At 39.2% G+C, this 20,660-nt stretch overlaps 1 protein-coding gene across 1 annotated transcript in view; it reads right to left on the reverse strand.

The window, feature by feature from the left end:
• KIF26B (kinesin family member 26B) overlaps positions 1-20,660 on the reverse strand; it is a 214,700-nt gene that overhangs the window by 160,616 nt on the left and 33,424 nt on the right. The window lies entirely within an intron of this gene.

Genomic DNA, 20,660 nt, shown 5'->3' on the forward strand with positions numbered 1-20,660 from the left:
CCACTAGACCCGGGCATTTTCATCCCACTCAACTTCAAGGGGTCGCTCTAACAACCAGCACCCCAGATACACCAACAACCAAAGAAAAACAAAAATGCCACCCCAGCAACCAAATACTGCATGTGTACAATAACTAATAGACTACCAACACAGTGCCCAAACCAGACAATAATAATGATAATGGAAATCGTCCAAAGCAGATAATAATAATGGAGACCCTTCCCCCTAGAGAAGGCACTAATAAACTGGAGACCCCATAGCAGAACTATAATAATGGAGACCCCCCCAGAACATGGTATAATACTGGAGACCCCAAAGCAAGCTAAACCACTGGAGAATTCCCAGAGAAGACTATAATACTAGAGACCACAAAGTAGACTACACTACTGGAGAGCTCCAGAGAAGACTACAAATACAGTGCCCAAACCAGACAATAATAATGGATAATGGAAATTGTCCGAAGCAGATAATAATAATGGAGACCCCCCTCTAGAGGAGGCACTTATAATATTGGAGACCCCATAGCAGAAGTATAATTATTGAGACCCCCAGAGCAGGCTATAATACTGGAGACCCCAAAGCAAGCTATACTACTGGAGACCCCCCAAGCAGATGTATTATACTGGAGACCCCCACAGCAGAATATAATACAGGAAACTTCCCCCACCCCAGAGTTGACCCCCAACAGCTGACTTTACAGGAGACCCTTTCCCTTGAGAACCGACTATACAGGATAACCATTCAGAGCTTACTATAGAGGAGACACCCAAAGGCTGACTATACAGAAGACCTACTCAGAGTTGACTTTAATACAGGAGACCACGCCCAGAGCTAACTAAACTGGAAACACCCCAGAGCTAACTACACAGGAGCCCCCTCCCCAGAATCTCCCAGAGCCCCCCAAATAGCTGACCAGAATAAAGGAGGGAGGAGGCACCATCACAGATGTGCTGATAAATATTAAAAAATATTAATCTTACCTGTAGTCCATTTCTGAACTTTTAAGTGGAAAGGATTAACTGAAACCCAGATAAACTCATTTTATCCTGTATTGCTCTTGGTTCTGTGACAATTCTATGCTGCTTGAAGAACTGAGCAACTTGCAGAAGACACCTGTGAATCATGTGTTGGCTCAAATTCCCAGTGTGAAGCAATTTTATTACTATTTGGCTTATTTATATAATGTTCTGTAATATTTTCTTAAAGAGAACCCGTCATGCAAAATAACCCCACGAAACTAAATATATTTTCATAAACTGCCATTAGGGAGCATTGCCTCTATCCCTTCATTGTCCCTCTACATGCCTGTAAACCCAAGCAATGAGGTCCTAAAGCTGTGTGCAAATGACCTGTGAAATGTACAATGAAGCATTAGCATATTCAAGCTGTCCACCTTATTCATGAGTGGGAGGCACAGACACACCCCCAGTGCATGATTGACAGCCTGTATAATGGTGTGAGGCTGTATAATGATGTGCTTCCTGGTGCTGGTGGCCACACCCCCTGCAGACTGTGTGCATGTGTGTGTGTTTAGGAGAGATACAGCAGCTCCAGGCAGCCATGTTACAGCAGAACATGTCAGATTCATGTGTAGCTGATGTCTGTGTCTCTCACCTGTATATTAAGAGGATGCAGCATGTCAGCAGATGCAGCACACACACTAGCAATGCTTTACTATACATTACACACAGACATGAGCAGGGGGAGGAGAGGGGAGGGGTAACAGGGGTGACATCACTGCCTCTGACCATGTGACCAGCCTCATTTACATGATAAAAAATAGATGATTTTACAATTAATAATGTATGAAATAACTAGATAAAGGCTGGGATGGGATCCTTGTGAGCTGCTCCAACAGGTAGAGGTGACAGAACTAGTGACACAGACCTGATGACAGGTGTCCTTTAACTATATGACGTGCAAAACTTTAGGGTCTGAAGTAGAGGGAGGTCCTCTCTCGAAACGCGTTACACATGGCTTTTACACTAACCCTGGTTTTTACCAATAAAAATCCTAAATCTACCTATTGGATTGGCACTTCTAGTTTCTGGAACACGGAATGTCCAATGTCTTGTACAATGTGGTGATTAGAAAGTGACTCCCTTAATACAAACCTAGATTGGCACCACTCAGATAGGTTAAGAGTTCTGATCATGCCATTCTTCAGGCACAACATTGTTCAGATCTATTCTAAAAATACACTTACGTAAACAACCCATTTTCTGAATAGATATTGGTTCAGGGCATACGATAATTATACCAACTACAAATCTAAGTACCATGTCTCTATCACAAGAAGTATTATATCAATGTATTGACTGATCTCTCATTTACTCCAGCACTCCCCAATTACTTAAGATTCTGTCTTACTTTAAGATGTTTCAGTAACATTGATTATTCACGGGGAAGAAGGAAGGCAAGTCTTTATCTACTGTCCAGGAATAGGAAAGAGGGAAAAGTGTTCACCAAGATGAGTGCCCAGATTCCAACTAAAACCCATTTTGCCACCTCTCAACCGTGCCATAGGCTCACCACCACTGACCTAGACCAAGGTTTATAAATATAGGACTGTATATAATGTACCATTAGATATGTGAGCAGAGACTGTACATATAGGCCCACATTTATCTAAAGTAGTACAAACTGCAATACATGCAGCTTGCCTCACTAATGTGCAGAGTGCATCAGATTATTGAATACTGGCTCACAGTCTTCATGAATCTGGCACACTCTCCACTGCTCGGAAGTGTGCACCAACTTTTTTTGGTGCATCTTTAACATAGAGCTTGCGACACAATTCTGTTCCGAGTCGCAGTAATAAATGTGGTACAGTAATAAATGTCTTTGCACCAGAACGCCCCTTTAGGTGCAGAATTTTGTGGCATAGTGCAACACAATACTGGCACAAACACTTCATAAATAGATATCCAAGCAGTATGCACGTTCTTTTCAGTGCAAAATCAGGCAGAAAACTGGCACAATCACTTTAATAAATGGGGGCTATAGAGTGCAATAAAGCAAAGCCCTTTCAGAAATGAAATGGTTAAAGCTAATAATGCAAGAAACATGAGAACATCCACATTTCAGATGATACAGAGCTATGTTAGAACTCACAGGTCCTATTCTAGTCTGGCACTTGAATTATCTTGTTTATCTGCACTGCGGTTTTTGTGGGATTGATGTCAACCTCTGTCTCTATGATGTGCCACCCTACTGGCATTTTCCAAGTAAAATGATACATCATGTATTTTATATCTTAGAATACAGCGACAAAGGATCTCAAAAAGACTAATACTATAAATGTCCGTCTTGAGTAACAGAACTAGCAAATTACATCAACAGTGTCTAGCGGAGAATAGAAGAGGAGGATTATTTAAGACATCATCTGCCCCCAGGAATCATGTGGGACATCTTATCTATCACAGTAAAATTAAAATGAATAATGACCTCAGGAGGGCCACCCACAAATACTAGAAAGTCTACAGTGCTGAAGCGTTGTCTGATCTGCTGTTTTTCATGAGAATTAGGTTTATGTTATCTTCACTAGAAGTCTATAAATGACTGTATGTACAGTAACAATATTCAGACGGAATCTATCTGGCCAATAGTACAGAGGGATTTGTGGAAGCTTGAGGGGTGGACGGAGAAATGGGAGATTAGGTTTAATGTATCATAGTATCATAGTATATAAGGCTGGAAGGAGACGCAAGTCCATCAAGTCCAACCTTTAAGAATTAAATAAATGTTTTATCCCCATAACCCGTGATATTTTTTCTCTCCAGAAAGGCATCCAGGCCTCTCTTGAACATGTACATAGAGTCGGCCATAACAACCTCCTGCGGCAGAGAGTTCCATAGTCTCACTGCTCTTACAGTAAAGAACCTTTGTCTATGGTGATGGTAAAATCGCCTCTCCTCTAGGCATAGAGGATGCCCCCTTGTCCTGGTCACAGGCCGAGGTATAAAAAGATCTTTGGAGAGATCCTTGTACTGTCCATTCATGTAATTGTACATTGTAATGAGGTCTCCCCTCAGTCGTCTTTTTTCTAAACTGAATAATCCCAAATTTTTTAATCTGTCAGTGTATTCTAGTTCCCCCATTCCCCTAATAATCCTGGTTGCTCTCCTCTGCACCCGTTCCAGCTCTACTATATCCTTTTTATACACTGGTGCCCAAAACTGTACACAATATTCCATGTGTGGTCTGACCAGGGATTTGTATAATGGCAAAACTATGTCTTTATCATGAGAATCTATTCCTCTCTTGATACATCCCATTATTTTATTTGCTTTAGCAGCAGCCGCCTGGCTCTGGTCACTAAAATTAAGTTTACCATCCACCAATACCCCCAAGTCCTTTTCAGCTTCAGTTTTACTAAGTAGTTGACCGTTTAGAACATAATTATACTTTTTGTTTCCATGGCCCAAGTGCATAACTTTACATTTATCTACATTAAACCTCATCAACCATTTCTCTGCCCATCCCTCAAGCTTCCACAAATCCCTCTGTAATGCTAAACTATCGACCTCAGTATTTATTACTTTACACAGCTTAGTATCATCTGCAAATATTGAAACTTGACTGTGTAAACCCACTACAAGGTCATTAATAAAAATATTAAAAAGAAGTGGCCCCAATACTGACCCCTGTGGCACTCCACTGGTAACATCAACCCAATCTGAGAATGTGCCATTAATGACCACCCTCTGTTTTCTATCACTAAGCCAATTACTTACCCAAATACACAGATTTTCTCCTATTCCCAGCAGTCTCATTTTATATACCAACCTTTTATGTGGCACGGTGTCAAATGCCTTTGAGAAGTCCAGATATACAACATCCACAGCGTCCCCCAGATCCAGTCTTGAACTTACCTCCTCGTAGAAACCAATCAGATTAGTCTGACAGGACCGATCTCTCATAAACCCATGCTGACGCTGGGTTATAAGGTTGTGCACAGTGAGATACTCCAGGATAGCATCTCTAATAAACCCCTCAAATATTTTCCCCACCACAGCAGTTAGACTCACGGGTCTGTAGTTTCCAGGATCGCTATTTGATTCCTTTTTTGTATATTAGTACCACATTTGCTATGCGCCATTCCTGTGGAACATAACCAGTCCTCAGTGAATCTTCAAATATTAAAAATAACGGTTTGTCTATCACCGTACATAATTCATGCAGAACCCGGGGGTGTATGCCATCTGGCCCCGGTGATTTATCTATCTTAGTGGTTGCGAGGCGGCGCCGTACCTCTTCCTGGGTTAAACTGTTGACATTATAAAAAGAATTAACATTATTCCTCAGTGTGTCTTCCACCAGGGGATTTTCCTGGGTAAAGACAGTTGAGAAGGCGACATTCAGTATATTGGCCCTTCCCTCATCTCCTTCCACCATGACCCCCATGTTTTTTCTAAGGGGACCCACACTCTCTGTTTTTAGTTTCTTATCATTTATATACTGGAAAAATAATTTGGGATTATTTTTGCTCTCCCTGGCAATATTTCTCTCAGTCTCTATTTTTGCAGCCTTTATCTGCTTTTTACAGGATTTATTTTTCTCTCTATAATCCTGTAATGCCTCATCGCTACCTTCACGTTTTAGCACCTTAAACGCTTTATCTTTCTCGCTTATTGCTTTCCTTACAAGAATAGTTAGCCACATAGGGTTTTTCTTGTTCCTTTTATGCTTTTTCCCATAAGGTATGTGTTTCTCACAGGACTTTTTCAGAATATATGAGAAAAAGTCCAATTTTTGGGGGGGCTTTTGTCTTTGAGAACATTATCCCAGTCTATGCCTTTAAGGTCTTCCCTCAGTTGCAGAAAATTTGCCCTCCTGAAGTTTAGAGTGTTGTAGATAAATGTAAAGTTTTGTACTCAGACCATGGAAACAAAAAGTACAATTAAACAGTTATTTATGTGGTAAGACTTCAGCAGAAAAAGACTTGGGGGTATCGGTGGATAATAAACTTCATTTTAGTGACCAGAGCCAGGAAGCTGCTGCTAAAGCAAGTATCAAGATAGGAATAGATTCTCATGATATCTATGACCACACATGGAATATTGTGTACAGTTTTGGGCACCAGTCTATCAAAAGGACACATTATTAGGGGGATGGAGAAAACAGATTGCAAAGATTGTGGTTATTCAGTTTAGAAAAAAGATGGCCAAGGGGAGACCTCATTACAATGTACAAATACCTGAATGGGCAGGACAAGGATCTCTCCAAAAATCTTTTTATACCTAGGCCTGTGACCAGGACAAGGGGGCATCCTCTACACCTAGAGGAGAGGCGATTCTACCATCAACATAGACAAAGGTTCTTTACTGTAAGAGCAGTGAGAATATGGAACTCTCTCCAGCAGGAGGTTGTTATGGCGAACTCTATGTACATGTTCAAGAGAGGCCTGGATGCCTTTCTGGAAAGAAAAATATTTGTTTAATCTTATAGGTTGCAACTATTGGACTTATATCTTTTTCCAACCTTATATACTATGATAAATATATTTATGTTCATTGGACCGTAATGTGTTAAATGGTACCTACAATGTTGTCTTCAAGACAAACACATCTACTTATGCTGGAAGAAGGAGATTTTGGAGGGAGCCCCGCACACAATCATTCTTCACAACCTTCAGTCATCTAGTTTCGGCTGCTGAGACCCCCTGACATCTTGAAGTAGTATGGCTGCTATAGTTATAGTTTTGCCTATGTGCTCATTTCATTTCTCTCACCAGAGATAATCTAGAGCCAGGTATGTCACCTTCAATCCAAGATAATACAGTTATTTAGATATAGCGAATATTAATTACATAGTAACACATGTCCATTAAGTTCAAGGAAGGGAAGAGATGGGATAAGGAAGGGTTGTAAGGGAATACAAATCAAATACAATTCACAATAATAATATATGGAATATAACATGGAATAAAGTCATAAAACATATTTAAAAAAACAATGAAAATGTCTTCTCATGGTCTTTATCATAGCCCTAGTTTTATAATTTCAATAGTCATATTTATGTTTATTAAAAAAATAAATAAAAAGGCAAGAATATCAAAGCAATACAGCAAAGGAACATAAATAATAGATACAATTATTGTCAGAGGTAGACATTCCACTGTTCTGACCCTGTGGCGATGGAAACATCTGCAAATAATTATTGCATGTTTGTTTCTTTCTTTTTCTGCTCCTCTGGTACAGCCAGGCTTGTCATTTGCCTATGAAATGAGGTTAGTCCTATTTAGAGACGAAGCGTGGTGGGTTAGACCATAGCCGCAGGATCAATATTTGAAAAAGTGAGAAAAGAAATGAGAGCACTCAATCACTGGGAAAAGGTTTGTACTGTGCCATCAGACAGCATAAGCTGACTTCAATCACACGATCAATAGGAAGGCTCACAACTCAGAGGAGAGATGACAGCTCTTCACCCAGGAAATCTACTAAATAAAGGGAAATTGCTTAAGTTTTACTTTCGCAGACTTAACTCGTTCACTGCCATACTGACATCTACTTCTTCTAAGGTTTGCATTGGAGGTTAGCAGGTCTTTCAAATAAAAAGAAGGCTAAGGGACTTCAGTTGCTACTAAAGATGATTTACATAAAGATCTGGATTTAAGATTGAAACCTGCCATACCTTCTACACTTGGGGCAGCCATTATAGGCTTCTAAAAAGGCAGCTTACAGTTGCACATTTGAGATACAGTGTACAGGTGTATAGATAAATCGAGTCCAAAACCCCCAAAAAACAGACATGCACAAAGGTCCTGGCTAAAGATAAATGACCCCTATAAATTCCAAGGTTTTCCCTTTGGAATATTCTCTATATTTATACAAATTGTGACAAGGCACAAGGTATTGTGGTTGAGAGTCGATGTGTTTCACCGAGGTGCCTGACCTCAGTGAAGGAAGCCACTAATCTTTGTCATTAGCCTTAGGTTGCTGACCCTTTCGTAATAGTAGTACAGTTAAACCGGGCCGGCTTTTACTGGAGTAGTCTGAGAGCTGGGTGGGATGACTACTGCTATGTATTCAGGCCAGTGTTGCCTTGCATTTATTAGCCAGGAGGTCTAGCAGAGCTGAGATTGTGTGGCTCCAAGCCTGAAGTGTAAGGGTACATTCACACGTGGTGGTTACCAAAGTGCTTGCCAAAGTAACGGTACCTGGATCTATGGGTGTGATAATAATATTACTCCTCCACAGTTTGTTTGTTATATATATTTTTTTATTTTTCTTTCTTTGTGTTGTTTCATTCTGCCTGTTATAAATCATTAGGCTCCATTTGTTTAAGACCAGCCAGGAAGATGAGCCTGGCAGTGTGTTTATAACACCGCAGGGAGTCTATGTTTGATCAGAGAAGCATGGTCTTCCTAAGTGGTAAAATTAACACCTAGACAAAAGGGAATACCATAACTGGGGCATAATTCATAATTATGGGTCTCCAGTTACACAGGACAGTTAAGGGGACACACCCCTGGAGCGAAAATCAGAATGTTAGCACCAGGGAAAGGCAGCCAACAGCAAAACACCCATGATATTAGGCTGAGACACCCCGAGTTTGGTATGTGGTTGATGGGAATAACGTACCCGTTTGGTTGGAAGCCATGGCACAATTGTGCCATCTTCCAATCAAAAGTTATGGGGTTTTGATAAAAACCCAGACCCAAAAAGTACCTCACTGATGGGAGGGGGATAGAAAAACTCTCTCTCACAGTGACATCACAGCCAGGGGTGGGGGTCAAAAAATCACCTGGGTTTAAATTAATGAAGCAGCCACATAGTAGTGTTCAGTCTGAGTGACTCTATCACAATAGAAGGCCGGATCGATGTCTATGCCCTGTCCTCGGGCCAAAGAATTTCTTCCTATTCCACTAGCAAGAATTTTTTTGTTTCTCTGTTTGTAAGTATCGTATGTGTATGGTTTTAATCCTTTTTTCATTTTATCTGACAATTTAATTCTTTGAGTGTACTGCATTTTTATGTAAATTAAAACTTTTTAATAAGCCTCTGCTTGTAGCCTTAAAGAATCTGAGTCTCTGAAGGGAATCACGTTACCAGAGGTCATTATTAGCATAGTCCATGTAGTAAGCGATTGCATGTTCTGTGTGAATTCATAATTGTAATATTGTGTGAGTAGTGAGTGCATGTGCTGAGTTATCATCAGGGTGCATTGTCTGTGTGGTTGAGGTGCCTACGGCCTTCTTTGCGTAAGTAACTCGTGGGTGGTGGCAGTGCGGATTGGCTGGGGCTGAAATTCTGTGGAGTAAATTTAGCGTAAGGACGCCATTTTGTGGAAGTGGGCGGAGCTTAAGGGCTAAATTCTGGGACTCCACAGAGTAGGTATCCCCGTGTGTGAACTCCAGTGAGTCGGGTTCGTGACAATGGCTATGTGCCCTTCGTTTATCATGCTTGACTTTTAGGTAGATTTAAATCAAAGCAGCATTCTGGTCATTTTGAGTTCTCCCGGTCTGCTAGATATAAGATCACTACAATAATCGGGGTCGTCTCTACTCCTGCCTGTAAAAATTAAGAGGTTGGTCATGCATGTGAGGCCATTCCTCTCACTTCTATGGGAAGATAGTCGTAGTAGAGCAGGACCCATGTTCTCTGGATCTTGTTCTCTGATGAGTCAACATTCCTTTTGCATTAGACACTGAAAAAACCCTATAGGCTTAATGATAAACCCCGATATGGTCATCATTTACTTGAGGGAAATCATAGAGGAGTCTAATAGCAAAACGTGTGGTGGGTTGTCAACCTTTATATTCCAATCATCAGGACAGGATCTGAAATAGCTATCTGCTTTTTTTTAAAGGAAACCTACCACTTAAAAGTGGTAGGTTTAGACACATATACATGGCACCAGCTCAGGGTGAGCTGGTGCCAGAGCATATTTTTGTTAGGGGAACAAAGCCCCTATCGCCGTTTTATAAGTTATATTAACTTATAACTCGTCGCACCGCACTTGGGCATGGCGCACCATGCGCGTGCCCGTGCGTGCGCCGGATTCTAAAGTGCTGGAGAGCGGTGACGTCACCGATCTCTCCGGCACACGCACGCCTGCGCAACATAGCACGGCCTGTTTCCCCGTGCTAAGTTGCACAGGCGCGCGTGTGCCGGAGAGCTCGGTGACGTCACCGGCTCTCCAGCACGTTAGAATCCGGCGCACGCACGGGCACGCGCATGGTGCGCCGTGCCCAAGTGCGGTGCGCCGAGTTATAAGTTGATATAACTTATAAAACGGCGATAGGGGCTTTGTTCCCCTAACAAAAATATGCTCTGGCACCAGCTCACCCTGAGCTGGTGCCATGTATATGTGTCTAAACCTACCACTTGTAAGTGGTAGGTTTTCCTTTAAGTTTCCCTAGAAATGACAATTATGTATTACTTTTAATGATCTGTTTTGTCACATGACTGATCGTGTGCTTCCTTGATATAATTATAATCGCTATTGTTCGATATAATAGAGGCACGATTAGTAGAGCACTGCATCCTTCAAAGAAACACAATATTGAAAATAAAGTATGTAAGAAGGCAATTGACCTTGAGCTCATTGTAAGACTGGGGAACACAAAAAGAAATATTCTAAAAATTAATATACGGCTGCAGCCAAACAATGTATGACACATTTGCAGTTAATGTTTTATCACAGTGGTTACAAGTTAGTTTATTTAGCAATATACCCATTTGACATTTCAAAATGCCAGAATAAATGCATCTTTTTGGCCAGGGCCGGATCATGTGGTGGGCTCCCAGGGTTCCCACCACTCTGCCCTAAAAGGACCCCCCACCAAATGTAGGTGCCTGAATCGCCCACAGTATGTGCAGATCTTGCTCGGCTTTTCTCTGAACCAATTGCCGCTGCTCTGAACCTGCTTCATATGTGAAAAGTCGCCGTCTACGCAGGAGCCTGCCGGATACATCATGAGACCGAAGCCTTTTTATGTATCGGGCTCCAATTCAAGGAGTAAAAGTAGCAGCACTAACCGATGTGCAAAATGTTATTCTTTATTCATAGTGACACATGCAGGGAGGGTACAAGCTGCGACAGTGGGGCCGTTTTACGCTCACAGGCGCTTTCTCAAGCTGATGACTGGTCATTGGCTTGAAAAAGAGCCTGGGAGATGATAATAATAATAAAATAATCTTTATTTATATAGCGTCATTATTGACTCATTACTTGAAAATTTCCTTGAGATCATACAGTACAGTCTGACTATGGATAAAAATATAAACTGTACATTGCTTGGTTCTGATTTCACTAAACTAAATATATTCCAACAGAAGTACAACACTTAATTCTGCCTGGGTGAGATCAAGTACTGAATCTATTCTTATCAGTTTAATATCCTGCCAGTGCAAGGCAAAGTGATAAGTGTGTTATCTAGGACCACCTAGTTATACATAAAAACACTTATTTATTCATATACCTTATATCTGGAAATCCATAAATACTAGTAAGCTGTGAAAGTGTTCAAATACAATGAAACATACAATGCATTCACTGAACATTTCCTTGATTCCTTTGTTATTTTTGCAGTCCTTAACATGTAACTTGTTATATTATTAAGCATTAAGCATAAAGGGTCAAAACTCCCCCTGTAGATTGGATATATGGGGAGATATAGATATATTAATATTCTATAATTGGTATACATTTATTGCTATTCTCTATACTGATCTTAAAACTATATATCAACTGCTTTATATAGGATACCAGTTACAGTAGTGTTCATATGAGGATTAAAAGGATGTTTCCATAAAATGATTTTAATTCTGTATTTCCTTTCTCTAATTTGCAGTTGCCTCAGAGCTTTGGAAGGAGAGTAGCAACAGGTTTACTATACAGTAGAGAAGCAGAAACAGAGACACATGCATCTAGAAAGAAACATATTTAAGGTGGTGATCAGAAAGCATATCTAATTTTTGTAAATGACTCCCACTATCTCCTGCATCAACCTTCTTGCCTCCAGAAGCGAGAGATTCGAATAAAATTAAATGCATTTAATCCTCTTCATGTATGAGTAAATTCAGCATGGATATATTTCAGTAAGCATCTAACAGAAGAGGAGGGTAAAGGGGCTGTACTTTCAGCCATTTATTATATAGGTTCCTCTTCATTGAGTATGGCTGCAGGCTGAGAGGTGGCAATTGCAGAGCTAAAATATTTCCCAATGAAAACTGAGAAATCTACATGCATCTATTGTGCAATAGCAATCTGTTTAATTTCTGCTTCATGTCATGTTGCATTTGCTGTGGTTAAAATCACAATACTGTATACAAAGCAAAACAGGTACCTTCTTCAATGTAGCTGGGGTGGAGTGCCCACATTATAGTATCCAATACCACTATCTCTCTAGAAACTTCACTTTAAATTCAGCCCATTATAAGACGGTCTTGCCTTTTACTGAATAAATCTTAGACAGGATTAATAAATCAACGTAATGAGTTACTGTGGTGTGGAAAATATTATGTGCAGTCTAAAACTGTCAGCAACCACATAATTCATAGGAGAATTTGAAGGAAAGTGACACCACTGTTTGAGCTAAAATAGAGGGTTCTCATAGCCATTTTACCGTGTATCGCATGGAGAACTATATTTTCGACATATTCTTCTGGCAGGGAGCACTTCTTGGAATTAATCAGCTGGACTCCTTGGCAAAATGGGTCACACGTTTTTCTTATCTCATCCTTGAAAACATATTTGCATATTTTCCAGAATCCCCCACTGGTGCATTAATAGGTATAATTCTCCACACGCTTGCAGGGGTGGCCTCAAATGGCTAATACTCCTCAAGGAGTCTTCTTATGTCCCTGCAGCTTTCCAGTGACACTAAAAGGGAACCTGTCATCAAGTTTCCACCATTAAACCTAGTGACAAGTTCCCACAGTAGTCTTCATGTTTGCATAAAAACTGTAGCTCAGATATAGCTAAAATCTATTTTAAAAAGTTGGTGGCACCTTGCAAAGAGACTTGCCGAGTCACAAGTGGCATGTGCGTGACTTGCAGAAGAGAATTCCTGAGGGAGGGGGGAAGGAGGGAGTGTAAGAAGAAGTTGGCTGTGTGTGACTCACTGAAGAGAATTCCCATAGGATGGAGAAATTGACTTGGCTGAAAAGATCTCATGTGACTCTCCTGGTAAGGTACCAACAACTTTTTTTTTTTTTTTTTAAAGTGATTCAGATATATCTGAGCTATTGATATTTATACAAAAAAGCATAAGCATAGTATGAAGACTTCTGTGGTAACCTGTCATTAGGTTTAATTGTGAAAACCTGATGGCAGGTTCCCTTTTATTTTTTATATATATCAAAATGATATATATTATAATCCAACACAATCACCTCACCAGTTTTTTTTTTCCATCATTTGTGTTTAGGACCAATGTTTAATGAACTCAGAAGGAGAGGTCATCTTCTTACATGGGTTACAATAATAATAATAATAATAATAAAAGAGAATGCAGGGAAAACACTACTATGCACAACAGCATTCTGCCTCTTTGCTGTCTGGCTTTTCATGTAACATACTTTTAATAGCTGCAGAGGCCTAGTCTGAGCGGCACCAGGGTAATTTAGTCAAGGAGCAAGTGGCTTGTGCTGCTTTCTTTAGAGGTGTGAATGTAACTTAGGAAACTGGAGCACAGCTAGTAAAATGACAAAGTGATCACAGTGGAATAGTTACTGCTCGGATAAAGCTCACAGAAGTCTTGTAACTATTTTATATCCATTTGTGATTCGCTAAGAACAACAAAACAGCTTTCTTTTTTTTACAATTACATAGAAAATGCAACCATGTGTACAAGTAAGCTAATAAATGGATAGCTGTAATACAATTGGGTTTATAAAGACACTGCGCCCCACAAATTTATCAATAGTAGTAATAATTGTTTTGGAGGAATTGTAGTGCAATAGCAACAACTGAGATCACAGCTAACCACTTATTTGGAAAATGAAAGCAGTAATCCGAGTGGCTGACATGCATAACTAATAATGATAAACTATTCTCATAGGCTGAAAATTGGCAGAAGGTTCTATAAATTGCAGTCTACAGCGACAAGTTTTTGACTGACCTTTAATGTCAGGTGGAATAACATAGAAATGGCATATCAGAGTAATAATAAAAGAATGAATCATTTCTGGGAGAATAACTAAAATAGACATATCAGGAGAGCCTCTTAGAATCTGATTACCAGTTTCTTATTACTAGTATCATTATTTATGTGATATGTAGTTTAAGGCACAATTGTAATATAATATGAATGGGAAAAAATGCTAATATATTTGTGAGTATACATTTACCCAATTCATAGTTCTATTCTCCAGATTTACGATGTTAAATGTTTCTTACAAAGCACCATGACTGGAGTATAAGCAGCACCATTCATAGTATAATATGGCAGGGTACTGTTGCTAGGAAACAGAGGCTCGGTTAGGTCTTTGGTAAATTGGCCTTTTTCGGCTACAGTCCTGAGCTCTTGCAATTTCTATATGAAGGGAAGGTTAATAAAGGGTATATATTTTATACTAAACAGTACAGTACTTTTGAAAATTTTTGTTGTAATATTTTACATATATAACCTTGCACTCGGACATCCCCTATTAGGACTACAAAGGGCTGTGGGATGGGCGTAATGTTGACCTTTTGTCAGATGCTTGTAGTGACATGAAAAGGCAGGGAGAAAGAAAACCCTTTCAGACTGTGCTCTAGACACACACTTCCTCTTATCTTCTCCTTTTAGGAGTTCAAGGCTACCAAGCTCCCAAAAGCCTCTCATTAACACTCTCAAAGGGACTTCCTTTGTAGGCGAGTCTCTCACCTCAGACCCATTCATGTAATTACCAGCTTCCTATAGATCACATGCTTCAGCCACACTACATTACTGCCTGGTTACCACACAAGCTGAGAATGAATCACAGGTACACTTTAACATTAAGACATACGTGGGGGAAAAATGCTTTGTTCTGTTTTTCATTGCCGAGTTACATCTCGCGGATCCTCATAAACTATAGTGTACGAGTGATGTGTGAAAAAAGCAGACTAGTTTACCCGTGCTCTTTGATCTCACTAGCTAATATTATTCTCTTCTTTAATTCAACCCTCCCCCTCACATCTACAGGAATTCTTCCACGCTGCACCAAATTCTTTTGAATTCCCAACCCAGAACTAGACTAATGTCGTTAGATTAAAACCCAACTACTAAGTTTCAAAAATGCTCTAAAAACCAACATCTTCGAACAGGCCGAACATACCCCTTACTTTCTGTAACTTCAACTCTAATTTCACCAGCCACCTCTGTCTACTCCTCCTATCCATGTTATCCCTCAGCACTTATAGGAAATCTACAATCAAAATCTGGGATGATAAACCAGGGACACTTGGACACTCAGAGATCCAGGCACTGTGACTGTGGTAATCTTCTTGTATTTGTTATCCATGGCTTCCTTCTTTCTAAAGTTTTAGAATGATGCTAATTAGCCTGAAAGGCCCTGAGGGTGTTTCTGGAGCCCCTCAGTGCTGTTTTTTCACTCGTTGGTTGTTACAATGAGAAGAACATGTCTCCCCCTGCTCTCTCTCTCCTCCCTCTGCCGGTGTAATGTAGCAGCAGGTAGTGCCACGGATAGAAAATAAGATTATCAAATTCACAGTGCCTCGATCTATGAGTATTTGTCTCATCTCTTGATTTTCTTTAATATCATTATACAGGTTAATCTGAAGGCCCATGCACCGGGTACATAATGGTCCATTGTTATAAAAAACAATCATGTCGATTGATCTTTATCTACAGCTACACATTTGTATTTATCTGCCTGTAGGTCTGGTTCTGTAGCTTACAAAGCCATAAGCTCTATATGTATATATCTGACATATATCTGACAGATTTGATACTTAAACATTGCACAAGCATGTTTGTAGGTGCTATAAAACAGAATACAGGGGATTATGTAGTGACACTTATCCTGCAATCACTAAACTTGACTCATCTCTTTTGAAAATTAGGTTAGAAGAGTCATATTCACCTGACTTTGTGGGAGATTTTTATAGGTAAATTGATGAGATTTCACATAGATTATGAAATGTCCTTTCTAGAATTCCCTCCTTTGAGGGAGCTAGTAGTTTAGTGGAGTAAAACCTGGCGACAGGTTCTCTTTAAAAAAATCTCCCAGATGTCTTCTTTATTAACCACTATAGCTAATGGGTAGCTCAAAGCAGCAATATTCTAAACTATATGTTTATTAGGAGCTTTGCACCTATACTTTACTTAAAAATTAAGTTTCTTCAAGTAAATGTTCTAAGTTATTGAAATACACCCCCATAGGACCACTCCCCCACTTCTGTGATACTTCTGCTGGAGATTTCGAGGCAGCAGTAGTGGATATCCGCTGTATGCTGCTAGATTTTAGCATAGAGCATAAAGGTCTCTGGTGATGCCCCCTGAAGCACTTGTGCTTCATTAACATAAAACTAAAGTTCTTTTTATAAGTAAAGTATAGGAGCAGACCTCCTAATAAACATGTAGTTCTAACCCGTTGATCTCATAGAAGATTTTCTTTAAAAGGAACCTGTCAGAAATTGGCCAAATAATCTACTACTAGATTGTTGTAAATCAGATTAACACGTTCAGGATGATGTTCTTTTCACGGTCCAGTGTAATGGCATCATCCAGAAAATCAACTTTAAAGTTAGATAAATGGGTTGCATAAAGTCAAGGACTTCAGCACTGAGGTCAAGCTCTGTCTCAGAATACCCCATCTACTGTAATTGACATCATGCACCAGACTTCAGCAGAGACAGTTAGTGACGTCCCTGGACACAGGACTGTCAAGTACAATAAAGTGGGTATTCTACAGCAAGGGGAACTTGACTTCAGTGTTGAGATCTCCTCCCTCATGAATTTAAACAACAAATTTACATCTCACTTCAAAGTTGATTTTCTGGATGATGCCACCACACCAGGCCATAATAGAAACATGATCTGGAAGTTTTTAACCTGCTTCACAACAATTTAGTTATGGTGTGTTAGGTCAATTTCTGCTGACAGGTTTCCTTTAATAAAAAACATATTTCTACCATTTCAGATTGATCTGAAGTATGTAGTTTTTAATTCCTTTCTTTAAACAATAAGCCATTATATGGGAAATTGTTGACCATGAGGACATGCCACTGTTTGCATGTCGCAAGCCTGTTAGACTTTCAAGCAGTATATTCATTCTTTAAGTAGAAGGATTTACTTTGCAGGGCTCTACATGATCTAACTGCTTAAAATCCCTGCATGAGTAGAAAAGTACTTCCTCTCTTCAAAGCATCTTGCTCTTGATGAACATTATTACCTGGACATGCGCTATTCTGTTTTAACTTTAAAGTCATCAGGTGACAGACGACATTCAACTTCATCCTACCCGTGTGCTGACAGACAATGTCCAGACGTGCACTTAATTCCTGGTTTCAAGGAAGAGAAACTTTTGTAGTTTATATGGTTGAGTTTAAATTGTTTAAAATATAATATACACAAGCTCTATTTGCCGTATTAAGTAAAATTTTGCTTTCTATTCTGCTCCCTGTGAATGGATGCTTAGGCACAACCATGTTTATGTAACAAGGGCAGCGCTAGATTAACATGCACGATATACACATACATTTGTATTCTTCAAGTTTGAAGCCACAACTACTTGTGGTCTGTGATGGAGTAAAACAAAGAGAAAAAATCCTAAAAGAGGCAGCAATTTATTAATATAGGATACATTGCCACAATGTTCGTCACCCTTATAGTGGCATCCCAGAAACTGTCAAATCATCTGTCATTCAACTATGAATTTACCAAGAGACCAATAAAGGTGACAACCATTATGTCTGCAATCATTGTTTGGTGCGTTCCAAAATGGAAGAGCACAACATAATTCCCAATGAAAGTAAATGGAGAGAGCTGTGCATGTGTGGCCACTACCACCCTCAGTCCAACCCCTTTTCTGAAAGAGATTTGGATCAAAGAGGTAGATTTTCTTCTTATTCTACTAGATTTGGGGAAATGAAAATTATTTGGTTGTTGCTCAAATAAAATTGATGTTTGTTCTTAGACAACTGTTTAGCTCAATTTGGAATACTAAACCACCACCAACAGATCCTTAGTGCCCCAAATTGCCTGTAAAGAAAAGGACAAACTTCGATACCTGCTTCGGTCTGGTGCTCTTGCACACTGATGCAATGATGTCAATGTTGTACACCGCACCTTTACTGCGCATGTTCATTAGGTTCAACAAAAGCGCGATGAGCCCTGGTATACTACTCTGTTAACGCGATCACCAGAGATGAGTAGGGTGCACCTTATCAGACTCATCTCAAGGAAAGTATATTATCCCTGCATCAACCAACTGTAATATGACAGAAAAGGACCTGGAGTCACCATGGTTAGCGATAATAGGTTAAAATATGTCTTCTTTATCAATACTTTTTTTTGCCAATTCTTTCTTTATATCACTTTATGACACGTAACAAGATTTGACCATGGTTATATCATAGCTGGCCAATAAAAGTATGCCAGTTTGGCCGATATTCATATATAATGAATGGATCAAGTATGGTATCCACGTTGCTGCAATATACAAGCGAAGTGGAATAAATATTTAATGTCTTACATTTTAAAGGACAACGGATCCCCAATGTCCCATTATTTTTTACAACAGTCATATATAATATGCATACGCATCTTCTGTTACCACTGCCACTTATTTACTAGTTGATGCAGTGAAGTTGATGAATTTGCTTTTATGGCACTTATTTAATACAATAATGTGCTTAATAAACTTTGACATTCATCTACCAAACAGTTACAAGAAACATAACAGAAATGTATTAAATTATCCAAATCTATTAAAAAAAATGCAATTATTATATTAATTTTCTAAACAAAATAACAGTTTCACACTGTATGTTTAATTAATATTACGGTAATGTCATTGTATTTATTTTTCATATATTCCTGTCATAGCAAAGGTTTTTGTCGGTATATGTGCCTCTACTTTTTATCACTTTGTTCACTTTTTGCAGAAGTTGATTTTGGCATCAAGTCTAGTTGTAGACAGCCAAAGTAAGTGTTAAAATCAGTATAATTAACAGGTCTGCATCTGGCTGGGAGCCAGCGTTTTGCTGTTCCAACATCACTGAAGTATTTTGCCAGTAAAGGTTATCCAGAGTGACACCTGCATCTTGCCAGAATTGGGAAACTGCTATTCAATACAAGAAGTTATGTTTAGATCAGTATTCGTAGGAAAGATACCGTGGGGTCAGTGGATGCAAAGAACAAAAATAATCAGGAAAAATTTTTCTGATCATCATAGAAATGTCAGATTTTGCACTAAACCTGAATGTGTTTAACTCCTCTATTACAATAGGAATAATTTTATAGAACCTGTGACAAGGAATGTAATTTTTAGCTGGCGGCAGGTTCCAATAGCCTATGCTATGCTGATAAAAGCCTTTGTCAGCATTCTCAATCATTTCAGTACTTTATACAAAGTACATGGAGCCAAATAAAGTGAATTAAACTTATATAAAAGTACTGAAAAGATTTAGAATATTGACAAAGGCATTTTGAAAATCAGCATAGCATAGACTATTGGAACCTGTTACCAACTAAAAATCTCATTCCTAGTGACAGGTTTGCTTTAAATTCCATTGTAGTACAGAAACTGTTGCCCTGACTTACAGTTCTGGAACTAACAAAGTGTAGCATTTGACTCCATTGATACATACATGCACTGTACTAGACGTGGATGCAGGTAACCACACTTTTGACTAGCAACAAATAGTAACATAGGTATCCACTGAAATGTAATTAAAGGGGGTTTCTGATTAATACATTTTATTAGATAAGAGACTAAAATATTTAAAGAATTCTCCCTTTACTGATATTAAGGCTGGGTACCACTACAACTACTGATTGTTGCTTCTCCAGCACAATTTGGAAAGTAAAATGAAAGCCCTTATTATTTTATTATTTGCTACAACTCCAAAGTTTTTCTCTTATCACTTTCTCTTACTAAATCTTCAAGGTATTTTAGCTCATTTTCCTAATGTGCTACCTTGTTGCTTCTATAACATCACTCTCTATACAAGAATCATTGTGGAAATCCAGTATGTGCACATTTGTAGTGAGCAAGAGAAAGTCTGTACATGTCAGTGATTTAATGGTGACGTCTGTATCTTACTCTAAGAACATATTTGTTTTGTCAGTGTTCCAGATCGAGGGGGTCATGCCGCTTCCTTGATTAGCTGCGAGTCTTCTGGAGTTAATCTCCCCCAGAGAGTTCACCTCTACGGCAGATGCTGCCAATAGAAAGTCAATTGAATACTTGGCCTATATGTATTGGCTGTGACTCAACCCATTTATTTTACTTTATGATTTCCTTCTCCTGCACTGCACACAGCTATTGTCAGAACAGGAGGCATTGCTGTACCTCTGAGAGTTGTCTAAGAAAGCAAATTGCAGAAGTCCTACTGAATATTGTTTGCAATCAATAAATCAAGATGGAGCTTGTCTTGTTCTTAACCCATTGATCTAACCTTAAAGCTGGGTGCCGGTGAATAACTGGTAGTAGTAAGGATCAGATAAGATCTGAAAGTCATCCTCATATAATCACTAAACACTATTATTAATAGAGAGT

The sequence above is a fragment of the Engystomops pustulosus genome, chromosome 3 (assembly GCF_040894005.1).
Source record: "Engystomops pustulosus chromosome 3, aEngPut4.maternal, whole genome shotgun sequence".
In the NCBI taxonomy this organism is placed as follows: domain Eukaryota; kingdom Metazoa; phylum Chordata; class Amphibia; order Anura; family Leptodactylidae; genus Engystomops; species Engystomops pustulosus.